The following is an 8,080-nucleotide window of genomic DNA, read 5'->3' as shown; positions in this document are numbered from 1 at the left end:
TTCCAGGAGCATTTCCTTGTAATCTCTTATATGCTAATCCCCATCTCAAAGTCTGCTTTTCAGGCTTTCTCTAAAACCTGACAGCTTTCCCCCTAACCCCTGTGACACCAGACATTGGAGAAGATGCTAGAGGGTACTGTCACCTCCTGTCATTTCTCCTCCTTCCCCTACTTGCTTAAGAACCCATAGCAAGAATCTGGAGAGATGGTGTCAAAGACGATGAACAAAATGAACTGGAATTAACTGGAAAATTCACTCAGCATCTCCAGTAATTTAAGCCTATTTGTCAGAGATGAAATCAGAATATCTGAAACAGACTGAAGTAAAGCTGACTTGTTCTATAATGAATGCTTCTAAGTTTAATTGGTGGGAAAATCTATTCGTATTGAAATAAATTCTTAAAGACTCTCTACCCCAAAGTCTAGTCATTCTGTCTGTCTGTCTCCTCTGCACCATTTTTGCTTTTGCCACTGCTACTGTCTTTGCCAGAAATTTTAGCTAATAAAAATATGTTTGCTGAGCCTGACTCCCTAAAGCTAGATGCAACATTATTGAATTCTAAATTTTGTATAACGTGGGCTGTAATCAAGGTGGAGATCCTTACCGAAAAATAATTTGCTTTGGGGATAGAAAGCTCAACAGAAGCATAATAATTAAATTGGCCTTCTGTTTTTATTTTATTGGGAACACTAAGCTTTATTGATCTTCTTTCAAACCAGATGCTGATTCATGCAGCCCCTTGCAAATCTTTGCTGAAGTGCTCAGAGAAAAAGGGATGAACTTGAAAATTCCACCCAAGTACTCTAACAGATTTTGTAAAATTCCGATACTTGGAGCTTCAACATTCCTGGATTGGGGTGCTGAACTCCTCCAAGTGGGATGACTCAAGTGGGAGATGCTCTTCCTTTAAATATCTTGTAGGTCTCCCAGGATGGAGGGAAAATCTAAGAAGAGAATAGAATATGTATAGTTTCAGTTTTGCAAGATGAAAAAGTTCTAGAGATCTGTTACACAACAGTGAATATGATTAATACCACTGAACTATACGGTTAAAATAGGTTAAAAGGCTCTAGTGAGGAGATCTAGGCCAAGCATGAAGTAGAAGATGACCTACTTACGGGTTCTGCTTATACTTCAGACCTGATCCTAAGAGAAGGCCTGAGAACAGTGAAATTCTGAATGGCTCCCACTCTCTCTAGATGATTTTCCCAGACCCACTTTCCTTCCGAATGTTCTGACCTTCTGACCTTGATTCCCAAGAGTATATCTCAGCTGTTACTATTCTGTTTTCATCTCTCTGGACCACCCTACTCCTCTGCACCCCACTGAATATGCCCCTCCCTGTCTAATGACCTTTTCTTGGCCTGGCATTTACTTTGTGTCTATCTGTATACTGAGCTAGAGCAGCTCATGCTTTGGTTCTTCTAGATTCCTGGCCTATCAGAAGGGTATTCTCTGCCTGAAATGCCCCCCTCTTACCCTCAGGAAGTTAGATATACCTGCTATTTCATTCCCAAAGCCCTATCTGGACCATGGCCATGTTCTAATTCTCTGTTTGTATTGTATCTGCTCACATTTTTGTCTCCCCAGATAATACCAAACTGTGAGCAACCCGAGGGCTGTAACTCATATATAGCTGACTAAAAAGCTATTTTATTTTTATTTCTATGATAACACAAGTAGTTAATTTTTAATTTCACAGCGTTTGATGATACTGATAAAAATGAGTTCATTCTGAGAAAGAATGTGTTTGAAGAGAAAAAGATTTTATTGATTGAGTACTTATCAATTTTAGAAAGCATTGTCTTAATTTTATATACCATAAGAATCTAAAAGTTATTAAATGATTGCTGTGAAGTAATTTTATTGATTGTACCAAGTGAAAAGTATAATAGTCTTCCAGTATCTATCTACTATAGAAAATCAGTCTTTTAAAAGATAAAAGGTTTGTGTTGGTTTGCTATATTATAGGCCTGATGCCAATTCAAAACTATATCTGAACTAATTGGAATTAAAATAAAAATGTTAAAAATATAAATAAGAAATAAAAGATGGGCATTAGTGTAAATAAATTGGCTATGGCATAAAATGATTTCTTTTACTGTCAACATGCTTTACTCAATCTCCTATTTATTTATGTCACCCTTAATAAATTTACTTCTCAAAAGAAAACAGAAAACAAATCCATTTGCTGTCACCTTCTTTTAGCTAATAGTCACCTTCTTTTAGCTAATTGTTGACATGTAAGTTAAAATTCCAAAGAGAGCTAGAGCTTAGCATTTCAAAGAGTAGGGAATGAACTAGGTAGAGCATGAGATGTTTTTTATCTTCTGATTTCTTCTTAGATTTCTATGTGTGAAGTTATACTGTGCATAAAATGCATGTGTTTACAGACTTATGTAAAAACCATGTCTGCCTTGCCATTTGGCCCCTTCCAGAGAAAGTCACTTTCTCCTCTTCTAATTTATTTTTATTTAACTGTTCTATTTCTTGAAATAACTCATTTCTCTTAATAATTGCTGCTTCTTAATTTTTCAGCTTGGGCATAATTAATTGACCTCCTACTGTGGAAAATTAGCATTTAACATCTTCTCTTTTTCTCAGTGTTCTTGTATCTTAATTCCAGTTAGATCAACATTGTTCTTTACATTTTTGTGGCTATATAAATACTATACGTGTGTGTGTTTTGTAGCCAAATATGATTACTTTTTCTTTTAAACACTTTTGATTCTCCTGTGCTTATTACCTCATGTTTGCCTAGGAATGCTAAGTTTTCTATGTACTGATCTTTGAACATTAATTAAATTCCATATCTTCTGGCAAGTGTCTGAATTTCCTCTCACGAGGTCCAGTCACATCAACTGTTTTTGCGATGTTTATTTTTCTTTTAGAAATATCTCCCAGTGCTTTTCCATCTGTGCTCTTCTGGATATGTTGCCTTCTTTGCCTTCTGCCCAGCTACCATGTTGAAGGACATCTTTACCTCTCCCCTATGTTGGATCTCCTGGGTCCCGTATTCAGGGATTTCTTCATTGGTAAAGCACACCCTACAGTGGCTTCCTAATAGAGTATGAAATGGTAAGTTTTTAAAAAACTTTATATGTCTTCTCAATTGACTGATAATTTGGTTCAGTATGGAATTCTACATTGGAAATCATTTTTAAAGCATTGTTCCATTTTCTTCTGGCTTCTAGCAATGCTGTCGAGAGGTTTAAAATTATCCCAATTCCTGATCATTTGGATGTGACCTATTTATCTTCTCTACATCTCTATTTATATATCTCTCTTTCTCTATCTCTCCTGACTTGTATGTAAGACCTTTTAAACCCAGGATCCTGAATTTCTTGATGATAGGTCCTAGTATGAGTTTATTTTTATATGTTGCCCTATTTTCTTTGTGATTTTTTTTTAATTTGGAAACATATACTTTGATTCTGAATATTTTCTTGAATTATTTTGTTGATTTTTGCTCATCTACTTTTTCTTTTCTCTCTTATGGAACACCCGTTATTTGGATTTTGGACATCCTGGACTGTTTCTTTAATTTTCCTATCTCTCTTATTTTTCTGTCTCTTCATTTTTTTTATGTTACTCTCTGGAACAGTTCTGAAATTACATCTCCTTGCCCAACTACTGAGGTTTTCATTTGTGCTACCATTAAAATCATTTAAGAGGCATAGTCATCTTCTGAATGTTCCTTTTTAATAATATCCTGTTCGTATTTCATGCTTGGCACTGTCTTCTCTGGTGAGATTAATTATAGACTTTCAAGGTTTTTGTTTTCTTAATCGTCTTCTCCCTACCTACCTACTGTAACCTCTAACTTGCTTTTTCTTTGATGGGTTGTTTTTGGTCTCAATATTATATGTTAGAGGCTTTCCTCAGATACCTGGAATTCTTGGTATATCTTCCTTTTTTTTTGGTTCCCAGCAGGAGGGATTCCTTTAAAAAAAAAAAAAAGATTTTATTTATTTATTTGACAGAGAGAGATAGCAAGAGAGGGAACACAAGCAAGGGAAGTGGGAGAGGGAGAACAGGCCTCCCCCTGTGCAAGGAGCCAATGCGGGGCTCCCTCCCAGGACTCTGGGATCATGACCTGAGTCAAAAGCAGATGCTTAATGACTGAACCACCCAGGTACCCCATGTCTGCTTCTATTTAAGAGTATGGGAATAAGTATCTAATTGGCAGCTCTGGTCAATCAGAGCCCCTCATCTCCCTCACTGAGCGATTAGCTTAGAAATTAGCTTACTGTCACAAGGTAGTTTAATAAGTATCTTCCTTTAATTAAATTAAAAAAAAAAACTACTTCCTTTTCCTGGTGTTACTAAGCTACCAGGACAGGAGTTGACTTAATGGTATCATCTTGACCAATGCATGGGGAGAACTTTGAAGAGATAGAGAGACAGACAGAATGTAGATAACATCTCTTAAAGCCCTGAATTTGAATAATTACTTAACTTCTCCTTACCGTCAGGTGCTATAGTCTCATGGGTTTTTTCCTGCTTAAATTATTTTGAGTTGGGTTTCTATGACTTTAAAACTGAAAGTTTTTTTGACAAATACATTTCACAATGTTTCTGTGTCTAACTGAAAATAATATAATTTGTGCCATGTACAAAAGCAAAGGTTCATCAACTAATGATTATTTCCTTCAGCATTCTCACCATGGCTATATACCCTGTAAATACCAGTGTGTCATCTAGTCCAATATCCAGCAGCATTGAGAATGGGAGAATGGGAACAGCCATAAAAAGATCATGTACACGTAACAGTGATAAAAAATTCAGTTTTCTCTGAGGGCTAGCTCCTCTTTCTCCAACCTGTCGTTCAGTTCCAGGCTACTTAAATACAGAGAAATTGTGCCAAAGTTCATTTTAAGATTGCTTATTTTTCACTTTCATTGATTTCCTCTCGATAGTGTGGGTATTCTATCCCCTTTTAGGAGTTTTCTGTACTTAGCTTGTTTGTGATAGTGGTGTGAACATACCTTATTTATAATGCCCTTGCTTCCAGATGCACCTATTCTTAATCTTGAAATTTTTACATAATCATTTTAAAACTCATATTGCTTACACAATTTCTAGTTACTCTTTTTACCAGGTGGGAAATAACTTCTCAATTTGAACGCTATGTCTATTATTTAGCAAATTCTGGTTTAGAGTCCACTAAGATCAATGAGAATTTAAAATATCATAATGATACATACTTTTTTCTCAAGTCATGTCTGAATGTAAAATACCCTTTAGCTTTTCAGTACTTCTAAAGATAGCTCTCAAAAACTTCACATTCCTGCAAAATCACGTTGCTTTGTAAAGCAGTTAAAAGTCTGTGTCTCACACTGCTGTATCCACAGGGCCTGATGCATTTTATGTGTCCATTAAAAGAGGCCACAGAATAATGACTAGTTTTGCTAGGAAACAGTTTTGTCTGTCAAAAATACTTTTAGAGATTTGTGTAATCAATGTACCCAATTTTGAAAACATTGGGAAAATGGTTTATTATATTTATTAGTCAGTTACATCACACATGAGCCTCTGGGCATGCTTACAAGATACTAGGGCTAGAAGAAAGAGAAAATCATTCATCAAGTTTCATGCTCTATAGTAAATATCATAAAAGTAAGAAATATGCTCTTATCGCAGAGCCAAGAGGTGCTAGTAGGGCCTGAATTTTAAAATAAGGAATGGGACCTTACCTAAGAAAGACAATACATTTGGAGACTTTAGAGAGAAGAACCAGGCATCTTTGAACCCAAAGAACTCTTTTTTTTTTTTTTAAGATTTTATTTATTCATTTGACAGACAGAGATCACAAGTAGAGAGGCAGGCAGAGAGATAAGAAGGGAAGCAGACTCCCTGCGGAGCAGAGAACCCGGTGTGGGGCTTGATCCCAGGACCCTGGGATCATGACGTGAGCTGAAGGCAGAGGCTTTAACCCACTGAGCCACCCAGGCGCCCCTCACCTCAACAGGACTCTTTAATTCTTGACTCTCTTTCCTCCTACCCCCTGTTTTTCTATGGGATCCATGATTTTATCCCACTTTTATTATTTTTTAATCTTTTGTCAAGTTTTCCATTTTGAATATTTCCACTTGTTCTCTGTCCAAATACATGGCTTTACAGCTAAACACAGTCTGATATTTTTTTCTTTGAACCTTGTCGAATTTTAAAATACTTGTTAGCTTTTCAGTCATTTGATCTGGAGGCAAGTACAGGGTGTATCTTCATTTAAGGACAAGTTGCTATTATCACTAAAGTGAAACACATAAGGAAGGATACGTGAGCACATACACAGATTTAAATTTTATTTATTTATTTGTTAGAGTGACAGAGAGAGAACACAGTCAGGTAGAGTGGCAGGCAGAGGCAGAGGGAGAAGTAGGCTCCCTGTGGAGCAAGGAGCCTGATGCCGGACTCGATCCCAGGACCCTAGGATCATGACCTGAGCCGAAGGCAGCGGCTCAACCGACTGAGCCATCCAGGCATCTAAAGATTATTATAGTGTGTGATCTACAAAATAGTGTCAAATTTATCTTTAGGAAACAAAATGTCATGGAGTCTGGCTGTACAAAAGGTGCAGTTTCAGGGACACCCGGGTGGCTCAGTCAGTTAAGCATCCAACTCTTGGGTTTTGGCTCAGGTCATCACCTCAGGGTTGTAGGATTAAGGCCCACGTGGGGCTTCATGCTCAGTGCAGGGACTGCTTGGGATTCTTGCTCTCCCTCTTCCTCTGCCCCTCTCCCTGTTCATGTGCTCTCCCTTTCTCTGAAATTAGAAAATATATATATATATTTTTAAAAAAGAAGCAGGTTCATCCACATCACATTGTTCTTATTTTTCCCAGTGGCCCAAAGGCAGAGGGTTTCTAGCTACAGGATCATGAGGCCACAATTCTAAGAATATGTTTTCCTTGAAGAGACTGTGTGGTGCTTAATAAAAGTGATAGCCTTGGTATCAAGAGGCTGTGTTTGGGGCATCTGGGTGGTTCAGTGGGTTAAGCCTCTGCCCTCGGCTCAGGTCATGATCTCAGAGTCCTGGGATCGAGTCCCGCATCGGGCTCTCTGCGCAGCAGGGAGCTTGCTTCTCCCTGTCTCTCTCTGCCCAACTCTCTGCCTACTTGTGATCTCTGTCTAATACATAAATAAATCTTTGGGAAAAGTTTTCAATTAGCAATAATCGCGCCTCGGTAAACCTCATTGGCTACAATACTGCCACTGCGCAAAGCTGTACTTAAATAAATCTTATAAAAAAAGAGGCTGTGTTTCTACATTTATAAAATTTAGATTATATCATTTTACAGTCTTTTCTAGCTGTAATATGTTATGTTATGTTGTGTATCAATATAACTGTGCCCTCTTGGAAGGATTTTTTTCTTTTTGGTCTTTTTATTTTTGAAAGAAAAGACCTTTGTGAAAGAAAAGACCTTTGTGAAACCCCCACTTTATAGAATATGATAAGTCCCTGTCCTTCAATTCCCCCTTTATACCTCTCTCCTTCCAGGGACAGTGAGGTTAAATGGACTAAACCCTATAATTCTAAGCTTTCTTGGCTTAATATTATTACATGGGGTTAAGAACTCTGAACAGCTCTGCAGACAGTCTCTCATCTTGTTTTTCCAAGAAGATTTTATCCTTGACCTTCAAGAGTTGACATAATTTTACAGAAAAATGTTGAAGATTTTGTAGTAACTATTTCTCTATACCACAGATAGTTTTCCTCAGCACAGAGCTTTCATTAGGGAACTTCCAGTATACGGGTGAACAACCTCACAGACAAACATTTTGACTTTGACTCTTGGGATGGTGTATGGGGAGACATGAGCTGGATTTATGTTTCAATATTAGTAGATAAGTTTCTGTCAGGAATTTTTTTTCCCTTGAGGTTAAAACCACTCTAAGATGGGTGCTTGAGTTTGATGCATCCCTGAAATCACTCTTGTAACCTGTTTATTGAGAAGAGGGTATAGAAATGATTGGGTTTATTTTTCCATCAATCACTACTTTCAGCCATGTGCTATCATACCTACCTTGCATGCAAGATAGTGAATCACTTAATGCATATCTTAGAAGATTCCAGTACC

The 8,080-nt window shown here is 37.3% G+C and overlaps 1 pseudogene; it reads right to left on the bottom strand.

The window, feature by feature from the left end:
• Nucleotides 1–7,120: 7,120 nt before the first annotated feature.
• On the bottom strand, nucleotides 7,121–7,226 carry LOC131822437 (U4 spliceosomal RNA; annotated as a pseudogene).
• Nucleotides 7,227–8,080: the final 854 nt, after the last annotated feature.

This window comes from Mustela lutreola, chromosome X (genome assembly GCF_030435805.1).
Source record: "Mustela lutreola isolate mMusLut2 chromosome X, mMusLut2.pri, whole genome shotgun sequence".
NCBI lineage: Eukaryota > Metazoa > Chordata > Mammalia > Carnivora > Mustelidae > Mustela > Mustela lutreola.
This window is presented reverse-complemented; position numbering and strand designations above follow the sequence as displayed.